Consider the following 10133-nt stretch of genomic DNA (forward strand, 5'->3'; position numbering starts at 1 on the left):
GCTTACGGCCATACCGCGCTGAGCACGCCCGCTCTCGTCTGATCTCGGAAGCTAAGCAGCGCAGGGCCCGGTTAGTACTTGGATGGGAGACCGCCTGGGAATACCGGGTGCTGTAAGCGTTTTGCTTTGGATTGAGCTGCTTGCAGCCGCACCAGCTGCGCTTGAGGACTGGGTCCGAGTGGGGAGTTAATCGCTTACGGCCATACCGCGCTGAGCACGCCCGCTCTCGTCTGATCTCGGAAGCTAAGCAGCGCAGGGCCCGGTTAGTACTTGGATGGGAGACCGCCTGGGAATACCGGGTGCCGTAAGCGTTTTGCTTTGGATTGAGCTGCTTGCAGACGCACCAGCTGCGCTTGAGGACTGGGTCCGAGTGGGGACTTAATCGCTTACGGCCATACCGCGCTGAGCACGCCCGCTCTCGTCTGATCTCGGAAGCTAAGCAGCGCAGGGCCCGGTTAGTACTTGGATGGGAGACCGCCTGGGAATACCGGGTGCTGTAAGCGTTTTGCTTTGGATTGAGCTGCTTGCAGCCGCACCAGCTGCGCTTGAGGACTGGGTCCGAGTGGGGAGTTAATCGCTTACGGCCATAGCGCGCTGAGCACGCCCGCTCTCGTCTGATCTCGGAAGCTAAGCAGCGCAGGGCCCGGTTAGTACTTGGATGGGAGACCGCCTGGGAATACCGGGTGCCGTAAGCGTTTTGCTTTGGATTGAGCTGCTTGCAGCCGCACCAGCTGCGCTTGAGGACTGGGTCCGAGTGGGGAGTTAATCGCTTACGGCCATACCGCGCTGAGCACGCCCGCTCTCGTCTGATCTCGGAAGCTAAGCAGCGCAGGGCCCGGTTAGTACTTGGATGGGAGACCGCCTGGGAATACCGCGTGCCGTAAGCGTTTTGCTTTGGATTGAGCTGCTTGCAGCCGCACCAGCTGCGCTTGAGGACTGGGTCCGAGTGGGGAGTTAATCGCTTACGGCCATACCGCGCTGAGCACGCCCGCTCTCGTCTGATCTCGGAAGCTAAGCAGCGCAGGGCCCGGTTAGTACTTGGATGGGAGACCGCCTGGGAATACCGGGTGCTGTAAGCGTTTTGCTTTGGATTGAGCTGCTTGCAGCCGCACCAGCTGCGCTTGAGGACTGGGTCCGAGTGGGGAGTTAATCGCTTACGGCCATACCGCGCTGAGCACGCCCGCTCTCGTCTGATCTCGGAAGCTAAGCAGCGCAGGGCCCGGTTAGTACTTGGATGGGAGACCGCCTGGGAATACCGGGTGCCGTAAGCGTTTTGCTTTGGATTGAGCTGCTTGCAGCCGCACCAGCTGCGCTTGAGGACTGGGTCCGAGTGGGGAGTTAATCGCTTACGGCCATACCGCGCTGAGCACGCCCGCTCTCGTCTGATCTCGAAAGCTAAGCAGCGCAGGGCCCGGTTAGTACTTGGATGGGAGACCGCCTGGGAATACCGGGTGCTGTAAGCGTTTTGCTTTGGATTGAGCTGCTTGCAGCCGCACCAGCTGCGCTTGAGGACTGGGTCCGAGTGGGGAGTTAATCGCTTACGGCCATAGCGCGCTGAGCACGCCCGCTCTCGTCTGATCTCGGAAGCTAAGCAGCGCAGGGCCCGGTTAGTACTTGGATGGGAGACCGCCTGGGAATACCGGGTGCTGTAAGCGTTTTGCTTTGGATTGAGCTGCTTGCAGCCGCACCAGCTGCGCTTGAGGACTGGGTCCGAGTGGGGAGTTAATCGCTTACGGCCATACCGCGCTGAGCACGCCCGCTCTCGTCTGATCTCGGAAGCTAAGCAGCGCAGGGCCCGGTTAGTACTTGGATGGGAGACCGCCTGGGAATACCGGGTGCTGTAAGCGTTTTGCTTTGGATTGAGCTGCTTGCAGCCGCACCAGCTGCGCTTGAGGACTGGGTCCGAGTGGGGAGTTAATCGTTTACGGCCATACCGCGCTGAGCACGCCCGCTCTCGTCTGATCTCGGAAGCTAAGCAGAGCAGGGCCCGGTTAGTACTTGGATGGGAGACCGCCTGGGAATACCGGGTGCTGTAAGCGTTTTGCTTTGGATTGAGCTGCTTGCAGCCGCACCAGCTGCGCTTGAGGACTGGGTCCGAGTGGGGAGTTAATCGCTTACGGCCATACCGCGCTGAGCACGCCCGCTCTCGTCTGATCTCGGAAGCTAAGCAGCGCAGGGCCCGGTTAGTACTTGGATGGGAGACCGCCTGGGAATACCGGGTGCTGTAAGCGTTTTGCTTTGGATTGAGCTGCTTGCAGCCGCACCAGCTGCGCTTGAGGACTGGGTCCGAGTGGGGAGTTAATCGCTTACGGCCATACCGCGCTGAGCACGCCCGCTCTCGTCTGATCTCGGAAGCTAAGCAGCGCAGGGCCCGCTTAGTACTTGGATGGGAGACCGCCTGGGAATACAGGGTGCTGTAAGCGTTTTGCTTTGGATTGAGCTGCTTGCAGCCGCACCAGCTGCGCTTGAGGACTGGGTCCGAGTGGGGAGTTAATCGCTTACGGCCATACCGCGCTGAGCACGCCCGCTCTCGTCTGATCTCGGAAGCTAAGCAGCGCAGGGCCCGCTTAGTACTTGGATGGGAGACCGCCTGGGAATACAGGGTGCTGTAAGCGTTTTGCTTTGGATTGAGCTGCTTGCAGCCGCACCAGCTGCGCTTGAGGACTGGGTCCGAGTGGGGAGTTAATCGCTTACGGCCATACCGCGCTGAGCACGCCCGCTCTCGTCTGATCTCGGAAGCTAAGCAGCGCAGGGCCCGGTTAGTACTTGGATGGGAGACCGCCTGGGAATACCGGGTGCTGTAAGCGTTTTGCTTTGGATTGAGCTGCTTGCAGCCGCACCAGCTGCGCTTGAGGACTGGGTCCGAGTGGGGAGTTAATCGCTTACGGCCATACCGCGCTGAGCACGCCCGCTCTCGTCTGATCTCGGAAGCTAAGCAGCGCAGGGCCCGGTTAGTACTTGGATGGGAGACCGCCTGGGAATACCGGGTGCTGTAAGCGTTTTGCTTTGGATTGAGCTGCTTGCAGCCGCACCAGCTGCGCTTGAGGACTGGGTCCGAGTGGGGAGTTAATCGCTTACGGCCATACCGCGCTGAGCACGCCCGCTCTCGTCTGATCTCGGAAGCTAAGCAGCGCAGGGCCCGGTTAGTACTTGGATGGGAGACCGCCTGGGAATACCGGGTGCTGTAAGCGTTTTGCTTTGGATTGAGCTGCTTGCAGCCGCACCAGCTGCGCTTGAGGACTGGGTCCGAGTGGGGAGTTAATCGCTTACGGCCATACCGCGCTGAGCACGCCCGCTCTCGTCTGATCTCGGAAGCTAAGCAGCGCAGGGCCCGGTTAGTACTTGGATGGGAGACCGCCTGGGAATACCGGGTGCTGTAAGCGTTTTGCTTTGGATTGAGCTGCTTGCAGCCGCACCAGCTGCGCTTGAGGACTGGGTCCGAGTGGGGAGTTAATCGCTTACGGCCATACCGCGCTGAGCACGCCCGCTCTCGTCTGATCTCGGAAGCTAAGCTAAGCAGGGCCCGGTTAGTACTTGGATGGGAGACCGCCTGGGAATACCGGGTGCTGTAAGCGTTTTGCTTTGGATTGAGCTGCTTGCAGCCGCACCAGCTGCGCTTGAGGACTGGGTCCGAGTGGGGAGTTAATCGCTTACGGCCATACCGCGCTGAGCACGCCCGCTCTCGTCTGATCTCGGAAGCTAAGCAGCGCAGGGCCCGGTTAGTACTTGGATGGGAGACCGCCTGGGAATACCGGGTGCTGTAAGCGTTTTGCTTTGGATTGAGCTGCTTGCAGCCGCACCAGCTGCGCTTGAGGACTGGGTCCGAGTGGGGAGTTAATCGCTTACGGCCATACCGCGCTGAGCACGCCCGCTCTCGTCTGATCTCGGAAGCTAAGCAGCGCAGGGCCCGGTTAGTACTTGGATGGGAGACCGCCTGGGAATACCGGGTGCTGTAAGCGTTTTGCTTTGGATTGAGCTGCTTGCAGCCGCACCAGCTGCGCTTGAGGACTGGGTCCGAGTGGGGAGTTAATCGCTTACGGCCATACCGCGCTGAGCACGCCCGCTCTCGTCTGATCTCGGAAGCTAAGCAGCGCAGGGCCCGGTTAGTACTTGGATGGGAGACCGCCTGGGAAGACCGGGTGCTGTAAGCGTTTTGCTTTGGATTGAGCTGCTTGCAGCCGCACCAGCTGCGCTTGAGGACTGGGTCCGAGTGGGGAGTTAATCGCTTACGGCCATACCGCGCTGAGCACGCCCGCTCTCGTCTGATCTCGGAAGCTAAGCAGCGCAGGGCCCGGTTAGTACTTGGATGGGAGACCGCCTGGGAATACCGGGTGCTGTAAGCGTTTTGCTTTGGATTGAGCTGCTTGGAGCCGCACCAGCTGCGCTTGAGGACTGGGTCCGAGTGGGGAGTTAATCGCTTACGGCCATACCGCGCTGAGCACGCCCGCTCTCGTCTGATCTCGGAAGCTAAGCAGTGCAGGGCCCGGTTAGTACTTGGATGGGAGACCGCCTGGGAATACAGGGTGCTGTAAGCGTTTTGCTTTGGATTGAGCTGCTTGCAGCCGCACCAGCTGCGCTTGAGGACTGGGTCCGAGTGGGGAGTTAATCGCTTACGGCCATACCGCGCTGAGCACGCCCGCTCTCGTCTGATCTCGGAAGCTAAGCAGCGCAGGGCCCGGTTAGTACTTGGATGGGAGACCGCCTGGGAATACCGGGTGCTGTAAGCGTTTTGCTTTGGATTGAGCTGCTTGCAGCCGCACCAGCTGCGCTTGAGGACTGGGTCCGAGTGGGGAGTTAATCGCTTACGGCCATACCGCGCTGAGCACGCCCGCTCTCGTCTGATCTCGGAAGCTAAGCAGCGCAGGGCCCGGTTAGTACTTGGATGGGAGACCGCCTGGGAATACCGGGTGCTGTAAGCGTTTTGCTTTGGATTGAGCTGCTTGCAGCCGCACCAGCTGCGCTTGAGGACTGGGTCCGAGTGGGGAGTTAATCGCTTACGGCCATACCGCGCTGAGCACGCCCGCTCTCGTCTGATCTCGGAAGCTAAGCAGCGCAGGGCCCGGTTAGTACTTGGATGGGAGACCGCCTGGGAATACCGGGTGCTGTAAGCGTTTTGCTTTGGATTGAGCTGCTTGCAGCCGCACCAGCTGCGCTTGAGGACTGGGTCCGAGTGGGGAGTTAATCGCTTACGGCCATACCGCGCTGAGCACGCCCGCTCTCGTCTGATCTCGGAAGCTAAGCAGCGCAGGGCCCGGTTAGTACTTGGATGGGAGACCGCCTGGGAATACCGGGTGCTGTAAGCGTTTTGCTTTGGATTGAGCTGCTTGCAGCCGCACCAGCTGCGCTTGAGGACTGGGTCCGAGTGGGGAGTTAATCGCTTACGGCCATACCGCGCTGAGCACGCCCGCTCTCGTCTGATCTCGGAAGCTAAGCAGCGCAGGGCCCGGTTAGTACTTGGATGGGAGACCGCCTGGGAATACCGGGTGCTGTAAGCGTTTTGCTTTGGATTGAGCTGCTTGCAGCCGCACCAGCTGCGCTTGAGGACTGGGTCCGAGTGGGGAGTTAATCGCTTACGGCCATACCGCGCTGAGCACGCCCGCTCTCGTCTGATCTCGGAAGCTAAGCAGCGCAGGGCCCGCTTAGTACTTGGATGGGAGACCGCCTGGGAATACAGGGTGCTGTAAGCGTTTTGCTTTGGATTGAGCTGCTTGCAGCCGCACCAGCTGCGCTTGAGGACTGGGTCCGAGTGGGGAGTTAATCGCTTACGGCCATACCGCGCTGAGCACGCCCGCTCTCGTCTGATCTCGGAAGCTAAGCAGCGCAGGGCCCGGTTAGTACTTGGATGGGAGACCGCCTGGGAATACCGGGTGCCGTAAGCGTTTTGCTTTGGATTGAGCTGCTTGCAGCCGCACCAGCTGCGCTTGAGGACTGGGTCCGAGTGGGGAGTTAATCGCTTACGGCCATACCGCGCTGAGCACGCCCGCTCTCGTCTGATCTCGGAAGCTAAGCAGCGCAGGGCCCGGTTAGTACTTGGATGGGAGACCGCCTGGGAATACCGGGTGCTGTAAGCGTTTTGCTTTGGATTGAGCTGCTTGCAGCCGCACCAGCTGCGCTTGAGGACTGGGTCCGAGTGGGGAGTTAATCGCTTACGGCCATACCGCGCTGAGCACGCCCGCTCTCGTCTGATCTCGGAAGCTAAGCAGCGCAGGGCCCGGTTAGTACTTGGATGGGAGACCGCCTGGGAATACCGGGTGCCGTAAGCGTTTTGCTTTGGATTGAGCTGCTTGCAGCCGCACCAGCTGCGCTTGAGGACTGGGTCCGAGTGGGGAGTTAATCGCTTACGGCCATACCGTGCAGAGCACGCCCGCTCTCGTCTGATCTCGGAAGCTAAGCAGCGCAGGGCCCGGTTAGTACTTGGATGGGAGACCGCCTGGGAATACCGGGTGCTGTAAGCGTTTTGCTTTGGATTGAGCTGCTTGCAGCCGCACCAGCTGCGCTTGAGGACTGGGTCCGAGTGGGGAGTTAATCGCTTACGGCCATACCGCGCTGAGCACGCCCGCTCTCGTCTGATCTCGGAAGCTAAGCAGCGCAGGGCCCGGTTAGTACTTGGATGGGAGACCGCCTGGGAATACCGGGTGCTGTAAGCTTTTTGCTTTGGATTGAGCTGCTTGCAGCCGCACCAGCTGCGCTTGAGGACTGGGTCCGAGTGGGGAGTTAATCGCTTACGGCCATACCGCGCTGAGCACGCCCGCTCTCGTCTGATCTCGGAAGCTAAGCAGCGCAGGGCCCGGTTAGTACTTGGATGGGAGACCGCCTGGGAGTACCGGGTGCTGTAAGCGTTTTGCTTTGGATTGAGCTGCTTGCAGCCGCACCAGCTGCGCTTGAGGACTGGGTCCGAGTGGGGAGTTAATCGCTTACGGCCATACCGCGCTGAGCACGCCCGCTCTCGGCTGATCTCGGAAGCTAAGCAGCGCAGGGCCCGGTTAGTACTTGGATGGGAGACCGCCTGGGAATACCGGGTGCTGTAAGCGTTTTGCTTTGGATTGAGCTGCTTGCAGCCGCACCAGCTGCGCTTGAGGACTGGGTCCGAGTGGGGAGTTAATCGCTTACGGCCATACCGCGCTGAGCACGCCCGCTCTCGTCTGATCTCGGAAGCTAAGCAGCGCAGGGCCCGGTTAGTACTTGGATGGGAGACCGCCTGGGAATACCGGGTGCTGTAAGCGTTTTGCTTTGGATTGAGCTGCTTGCAGCCGCACCAGCTGCGCTTGAGGACTGGGTCCGAGTGGGGAGTTAATCGCTTACGGCCATACCGCGCTGAGCACGCCCGCTCTCGTCTGATCTCGGAAGCTAAGCAGCGCAGGGCCCGGTTAGTACTTGGATGGGAGACCGCCTGGGAATACCGGGTGCTGTAAGCGTTTTGCTTTGGATTGAGCTGCTTGCAGCCGCACCAGCTGCGCTTGAGGACTGGGTCCGAGTGGGGAGTTAATCGCTTACGGCCATACCGCGCTGAGCACGCCCGCTCTCGTCTGATCTCGGAAGCTAAGCAGCGCAGGGCCCGGTTAGTACTTGGATGGGAGACCGCCTGTTACGGCCATACCGCGCTGAGCACGCCCGCTCTCGTCTGTTCTCGGAAGTTAAGCAGCTCAGGGCCCGGTTAGTACTTGGATGGGAGACCGCCTGGGAATACCGGGTGCTGTAAGCGTTTTGCTTTGGATTGAGCTGCTTGCAGCCGCACCAGCTGCGCTTGAGGACTGGGTCCGAGTGGGGAGTTAATCGCTTACGGCCATACCGCGCTGAACACGCCCGCTCTCGTCTGATCTCGGAAGCTAAGCAGCGCAGGGCCCGGTTAGTACTTGGATGGGAGACCGCCTGAGAATACCGGGTGCTTTAAGCGTTTGCTTTGGATTGAGCTGCTTGCAGCCGCACCAGCTGCGCTTGAGGACTGGGTCCGAGTCGGGAGTTAATCGCTTACGGCCATACCGCGCTGAGCACGCCCGCTCTCGTCTGATCTCGGAAGCTAAGCAGCGCAGGGCCCGGTTAGTACTTGGATGGGAGACCGCCTGGGAACACCGGGTGCTGTAAGCGTTTTGCTTTGGATTGAGCTGCTTGCAGCCGCACCAGCTGCGCTTGAGGACTGGGTCCGAGTGGGGAGTTAATCGCTTACGGCCATACCGCGCTGAGCACGCCCGCTCTCGTCTGATCTCGGAAGCTAAGCAGCGCAGGGCCCGTTTAGTACTTGGATGGGAGACCGCCTGGGAATACCGGGTGCTGTAAGCGTTTTGCTTTGGATTGAGCTGCTTGCAGCCGCACCAGCTGCGCTTGAGGACTGGGTCCGAGTGGAGAGTTAATCGCTTACGGCCATACCGCGTTGAGCACGCCCGCTCTCGTCTGATCTCGGAAGCTAAGCAGCGCAGGGCCCGGTTAGTACTTGGATGGGAGACCGCCTGGGAATCCCGGGTGCTGTAAGCTTTTTGCTTTGGATTGAGCTGCTTGCAGCCGCACCAGCTGCGCTTGAGGACTGGGTCCGAGTGGGGAGTTAATCGCTTACGGCCATACCGCGCTGAGCACGCCCGCTCTCGTCTGATCTCGGAAGCTAAGCAGCGCAGGGCCCGGTTAGTACTTGGATGGGAGACCGCCTGGGAATACCGGGTGCTCTAACAGAGTCGATAGATGGGTACAAATATGTGCAGTCATTTACTGACGATTACTCAAGCGCAGTGTTTGTTTATTTTCTCAAAAAGAAAAGTGATGCATTGCAAGCTACGGAAAAGTTCCTAGCAGATATATCCCCTTATGGGAAAGTTAAGTGCCTGCGATCTGACAACGGAACAGAGTTCACATGCGGTGATTTTCAGCCACTGCTCAGGAAAAACAATATCAGACATGAGACGTCAGCTCCGTATTCCCCACATCAAAACGGAACTGCAGAGAGGGGTTGGCGTACTCTTTTTGAGATGGGAAGGTGCATGCTTGTTGAAAGTGCGCTACCAAAGCAGTTATGGCAATATGCCGTACAAACAGCAGCAATGGTACGCAATAGGTGTTATAACAGGCGTACAGGGCTTACTCCTTATGAGCTGCTGACCGACAAGAAGCCCAATGTGTCTAAAATGCAAAAGTTTGGGTCTGTATGCTACACTTACAAACAGGACAAGGGGAAACTTGATTCCAGGTGTGACCAGGGGCGTTTTGTAGGTTACGACAAGAACAGCCCGGCGTATTTGGTGTATCATCCAGATACGAACAAAGTACAAAAACACAGGCTAGTGAAGTTTGTGAGCAGGGCAGCTGTGGAAAAACAGACACAGACAGGTGAGCCAGATCCAAGCGATGGCGATGACAGTGTGAGACCCAGGGCTAGTGAGATCAGGCAGGGGAGTACAGAAAATGCTTCAGAACCAAGTGTGCGAAGTAGAAGTGCTCATGGTGATAGTCCAGGTACAGGAACACGGTCTAGTGACCATAATCACACACAGGAGAGTGCCACAAATGATTTTCAATTTCAATTCAATTTCAATTTAATGTCGCTTATAGAGCGCCAATACATTACACATGTCTCAAGGCGCTTTACAGAGTGTTAGACATTCAAAGAGAGCCCATGAGTAACAGGGGCAAGGAAAAACTCCCTAGAATTGGAGATACATATTTTTATTTATTTATTTTATTTAAAGAGGAATACCTCTTGAGATGTGCCATCTCATTTTCAAGAGGGTCCTCAATAGGACTGGACAGAGACAAAGGTACAGGGACAAGACACTACAGTACAGTACAGCACAGTACAACATACACATTCAGTCACATACAGCCCCCTTCCCCCACCCCCAACCCCACAGCTCCCATTCCCTAATAATTTGATTAGCATTTGAATTTGAATTTAGCAAAAACAGCATATGTAGTACTATAATCCGCATATAGCTATCCATATATACACATCTACAAGCATACACCTTTGGAGATATATATAGTATATACATAGAGACACATATGTATGCACACAGTACATACATACAGTACACATATACATACATATAGACAGTACTCACATATCAGACCATATTGACAAATCAGACAGATCAAAGACACATATGTATGCACACAGTACATACATACAGTACACATATACATACATATAG

At 57.7% G+C, this 10133-nt stretch overlaps 42 non-coding genes and 3 pseudogenes across 42 annotated transcripts; all 45 read left to right on the top strand.

Moving 5' to 3' along the window:
* LOC134081038 (5S ribosomal RNA) lies at positions 1–119 on the top strand. Its single transcript, XR_009939359.1, has one exon. It is a non-coding gene; the product is annotated as a 5S ribosomal RNA (ribosomal RNA).
* A 73-nt stretch (positions 120–192) lies between these two features.
* LOC134081192 (5S ribosomal RNA) lies at positions 193–311 on the top strand. The gene has a single exon (XR_009939496.1). It is a non-coding gene; the product is annotated as a 5S ribosomal RNA (ribosomal RNA).
* A 73-nt stretch (positions 312–384) lies between these two features.
* LOC134081039 (5S ribosomal RNA) lies at positions 385–503 on the top strand. Its single transcript, XR_009939360.1, has one exon. It is a non-coding gene; the product is annotated as a 5S ribosomal RNA (ribosomal RNA).
* A 73-nt stretch (positions 504–576) lies between these two features.
* LOC134081102 (5S ribosomal RNA) lies at positions 577–695 on the top strand. Its single transcript, XR_009939421.1, has one exon. It is a non-coding gene; the product is annotated as a 5S ribosomal RNA (ribosomal RNA).
* A 73-nt stretch (positions 696–768) lies between these two features.
* LOC134081108 (5S ribosomal RNA) lies at positions 769–887 on the top strand. The gene has a single exon (XR_009939427.1). It is a non-coding gene; the product is annotated as a 5S ribosomal RNA (ribosomal RNA).
* A 73-nt stretch (positions 888–960) lies between these two features.
* On the top strand, positions 961–1079 carry LOC134081040 (5S ribosomal RNA). Its single transcript, XR_009939361.1, has one exon. It is a non-coding gene; the product is annotated as a 5S ribosomal RNA (ribosomal RNA).
* Positions 1080–1152: 73 nt separating this feature from the next.
* LOC134081193 (5S ribosomal RNA) lies at positions 1153–1271 on the top strand. The gene has a single exon (XR_009939497.1). It is a non-coding gene; the product is annotated as a 5S ribosomal RNA (ribosomal RNA).
* A 73-nt stretch (positions 1272–1344) lies between these two features.
* LOC134081080 (5S ribosomal RNA) lies at positions 1345–1463 on the top strand. Its single transcript, XR_009939400.1, has one exon. It is a non-coding gene; the product is annotated as a 5S ribosomal RNA (ribosomal RNA).
* Positions 1464–1536: 73 nt separating this feature from the next.
* On the top strand, positions 1537–1655 carry LOC134081112 (5S ribosomal RNA). The gene has a single exon (XR_009939430.1). It is a non-coding gene; the product is annotated as a 5S ribosomal RNA (ribosomal RNA).
* Positions 1656–1728: 73 nt separating this feature from the next.
* On the top strand, positions 1729–1847 carry LOC134081041 (5S ribosomal RNA). Its single transcript, XR_009939362.1, has one exon. It is a non-coding gene; the product is annotated as a 5S ribosomal RNA (ribosomal RNA).
* A 73-nt stretch (positions 1848–1920) lies between these two features.
* LOC134081110 (5S ribosomal RNA) lies at positions 1921–2039 on the top strand. Its single transcript, XR_009939428.1, has one exon. It is a non-coding gene; the product is annotated as a 5S ribosomal RNA (ribosomal RNA).
* Positions 2040–2112: 73 nt separating this feature from the next.
* On the top strand, positions 2113–2231 carry LOC134081043 (5S ribosomal RNA). Its single transcript, XR_009939364.1, has one exon. It is a non-coding gene; the product is annotated as a 5S ribosomal RNA (ribosomal RNA).
* Positions 2232–2304: 73 nt separating this feature from the next.
* Positions 2305–2423, top strand: LOC134081130 (5S ribosomal RNA). Its single transcript, XR_009939449.1, has one exon. It is a non-coding gene; the product is annotated as a 5S ribosomal RNA (ribosomal RNA).
* A 73-nt stretch (positions 2424–2496) lies between these two features.
* LOC134081132 (5S ribosomal RNA) lies at positions 2497–2615 on the top strand. Its single transcript, XR_009939450.1, has one exon. It is a non-coding gene; the product is annotated as a 5S ribosomal RNA (ribosomal RNA).
* Positions 2616–2688: 73 nt separating this feature from the next.
* LOC134081044 (5S ribosomal RNA) lies at positions 2689–2807 on the top strand. Its single transcript, XR_009939365.1, has one exon. It is a non-coding gene; the product is annotated as a 5S ribosomal RNA (ribosomal RNA).
* A 73-nt stretch (positions 2808–2880) lies between these two features.
* Positions 2881–2999, top strand: LOC134081045 (5S ribosomal RNA). Its single transcript, XR_009939366.1, has one exon. It is a non-coding gene; the product is annotated as a 5S ribosomal RNA (ribosomal RNA).
* Positions 3000–3072: 73 nt separating this feature from the next.
* Positions 3073–3191, top strand: LOC134081046 (5S ribosomal RNA). Its single transcript, XR_009939367.1, has one exon. It is a non-coding gene; the product is annotated as a 5S ribosomal RNA (ribosomal RNA).
* Positions 3192–3264: 73 nt separating this feature from the next.
* LOC134081047 (5S ribosomal RNA) lies at positions 3265–3383 on the top strand. Its single transcript, XR_009939368.1, has one exon. It is a non-coding gene; the product is annotated as a 5S ribosomal RNA (ribosomal RNA).
* A 73-nt stretch (positions 3384–3456) lies between these two features.
* On the top strand, positions 3457–3575 carry LOC134081145 (5S ribosomal RNA; annotated as a pseudogene).
* A 73-nt stretch (positions 3576–3648) lies between these two features.
* Positions 3649–3767, top strand: LOC134081049 (5S ribosomal RNA). Its single transcript, XR_009939370.1, has one exon. It is a non-coding gene; the product is annotated as a 5S ribosomal RNA (ribosomal RNA).
* A 73-nt stretch (positions 3768–3840) lies between these two features.
* LOC134081050 (5S ribosomal RNA) lies at positions 3841–3959 on the top strand. The gene has a single exon (XR_009939371.1). It is a non-coding gene; the product is annotated as a 5S ribosomal RNA (ribosomal RNA).
* A 73-nt stretch (positions 3960–4032) lies between these two features.
* On the top strand, positions 4033–4151 carry LOC134081201 (5S ribosomal RNA). The gene has a single exon (XR_009939504.1). It is a non-coding gene; the product is annotated as a 5S ribosomal RNA (ribosomal RNA).
* Positions 4152–4224: 73 nt separating this feature from the next.
* On the top strand, positions 4225–4343 carry LOC134081051 (5S ribosomal RNA). The gene has a single exon (XR_009939372.1). It is a non-coding gene; the product is annotated as a 5S ribosomal RNA (ribosomal RNA).
* A 73-nt stretch (positions 4344–4416) lies between these two features.
* LOC134081136 (5S ribosomal RNA) lies at positions 4417–4535 on the top strand. Its single transcript, XR_009939454.1, has one exon. It is a non-coding gene; the product is annotated as a 5S ribosomal RNA (ribosomal RNA).
* Positions 4536–4608: 73 nt separating this feature from the next.
* LOC134081052 (5S ribosomal RNA) lies at positions 4609–4727 on the top strand. The gene has a single exon (XR_009939373.1). It is a non-coding gene; the product is annotated as a 5S ribosomal RNA (ribosomal RNA).
* A 73-nt stretch (positions 4728–4800) lies between these two features.
* On the top strand, positions 4801–4919 carry LOC134081053 (5S ribosomal RNA). The gene has a single exon (XR_009939374.1). It is a non-coding gene; the product is annotated as a 5S ribosomal RNA (ribosomal RNA).
* Positions 4920–4992: 73 nt separating this feature from the next.
* Positions 4993–5111, top strand: LOC134081054 (5S ribosomal RNA). Its single transcript, XR_009939375.1, has one exon. It is a non-coding gene; the product is annotated as a 5S ribosomal RNA (ribosomal RNA).
* A 73-nt stretch (positions 5112–5184) lies between these two features.
* LOC134081055 (5S ribosomal RNA) lies at positions 5185–5303 on the top strand. The gene has a single exon (XR_009939376.1). It is a non-coding gene; the product is annotated as a 5S ribosomal RNA (ribosomal RNA).
* A 73-nt stretch (positions 5304–5376) lies between these two features.
* Positions 5377–5495, top strand: LOC134081056 (5S ribosomal RNA). The gene has a single exon (XR_009939377.1). It is a non-coding gene; the product is annotated as a 5S ribosomal RNA (ribosomal RNA).
* Positions 5496–5568: 73 nt separating this feature from the next.
* Positions 5569–5687, top strand: LOC134081133 (5S ribosomal RNA). Its single transcript, XR_009939451.1, has one exon. It is a non-coding gene; the product is annotated as a 5S ribosomal RNA (ribosomal RNA).
* Positions 5688–5760: 73 nt separating this feature from the next.
* LOC134081194 (5S ribosomal RNA) lies at positions 5761–5879 on the top strand. Its single transcript, XR_009939498.1, has one exon. It is a non-coding gene; the product is annotated as a 5S ribosomal RNA (ribosomal RNA).
* A 73-nt stretch (positions 5880–5952) lies between these two features.
* On the top strand, positions 5953–6071 carry LOC134081057 (5S ribosomal RNA). Its single transcript, XR_009939378.1, has one exon. It is a non-coding gene; the product is annotated as a 5S ribosomal RNA (ribosomal RNA).
* A 73-nt stretch (positions 6072–6144) lies between these two features.
* LOC134081195 (5S ribosomal RNA) lies at positions 6145–6263 on the top strand. Its single transcript, XR_009939499.1, has one exon. It is a non-coding gene; the product is annotated as a 5S ribosomal RNA (ribosomal RNA).
* A 73-nt stretch (positions 6264–6336) lies between these two features.
* On the top strand, positions 6337–6455 carry LOC134081116 (5S ribosomal RNA). The gene has a single exon (XR_009939435.1). It is a non-coding gene; the product is annotated as a 5S ribosomal RNA (ribosomal RNA).
* Positions 6456–6528: 73 nt separating this feature from the next.
* LOC134080924 (5S ribosomal RNA) lies at positions 6529–6647 on the top strand. Its single transcript, XR_009939252.1, has one exon. It is a non-coding gene; the product is annotated as a 5S ribosomal RNA (ribosomal RNA).
* Positions 6648–6720: 73 nt separating this feature from the next.
* On the top strand, positions 6721–6839 carry LOC134081068 (5S ribosomal RNA). Its single transcript, XR_009939389.1, has one exon. It is a non-coding gene; the product is annotated as a 5S ribosomal RNA (ribosomal RNA).
* Positions 6840–6912: 73 nt separating this feature from the next.
* Positions 6913–7031, top strand: LOC134081104 (5S ribosomal RNA). Its single transcript, XR_009939423.1, has one exon. It is a non-coding gene; the product is annotated as a 5S ribosomal RNA (ribosomal RNA).
* A 73-nt stretch (positions 7032–7104) lies between these two features.
* Positions 7105–7223, top strand: LOC134081058 (5S ribosomal RNA). Its single transcript, XR_009939379.1, has one exon. It is a non-coding gene; the product is annotated as a 5S ribosomal RNA (ribosomal RNA).
* Positions 7224–7296: 73 nt separating this feature from the next.
* On the top strand, positions 7297–7415 carry LOC134081060 (5S ribosomal RNA). Its single transcript, XR_009939381.1, has one exon. It is a non-coding gene; the product is annotated as a 5S ribosomal RNA (ribosomal RNA).
* A 168-nt stretch (positions 7416–7583) lies between these two features.
* LOC134081147 (5S ribosomal RNA) lies at positions 7584–7702 on the top strand (annotated as a pseudogene).
* Positions 7703–7775: 73 nt separating this feature from the next.
* Positions 7776–7894, top strand: LOC134081097 (5S ribosomal RNA). The gene has a single exon (XR_009939416.1). It is a non-coding gene; the product is annotated as a 5S ribosomal RNA (ribosomal RNA).
* A 72-nt stretch (positions 7895–7966) lies between these two features.
* LOC134081063 (5S ribosomal RNA) lies at positions 7967–8085 on the top strand. The gene has a single exon (XR_009939384.1). It is a non-coding gene; the product is annotated as a 5S ribosomal RNA (ribosomal RNA).
* Positions 8086–8158: 73 nt separating this feature from the next.
* On the top strand, positions 8159–8277 carry LOC134081074 (5S ribosomal RNA). The gene has a single exon (XR_009939395.1). It is a non-coding gene; the product is annotated as a 5S ribosomal RNA (ribosomal RNA).
* Positions 8278–8350: 73 nt separating this feature from the next.
* On the top strand, positions 8351–8469 carry LOC134081065 (5S ribosomal RNA). The gene has a single exon (XR_009939386.1). It is a non-coding gene; the product is annotated as a 5S ribosomal RNA (ribosomal RNA).
* Positions 8470–8542: 73 nt separating this feature from the next.
* On the top strand, positions 8543–8661 carry LOC134081148 (5S ribosomal RNA; annotated as a pseudogene).
* The last annotated feature ends 1472 nt before the right edge of the window (positions 8662–10133 follow it).

Source organism: Sardina pilchardus, chromosome 5 (genome assembly GCF_963854185.1).
Source record: "Sardina pilchardus chromosome 5, fSarPil1.1, whole genome shotgun sequence".
In the NCBI taxonomy this organism is placed as follows: Eukaryota; Metazoa; Chordata; class Actinopteri; order Clupeiformes; family Clupeidae; genus Sardina; species Sardina pilchardus.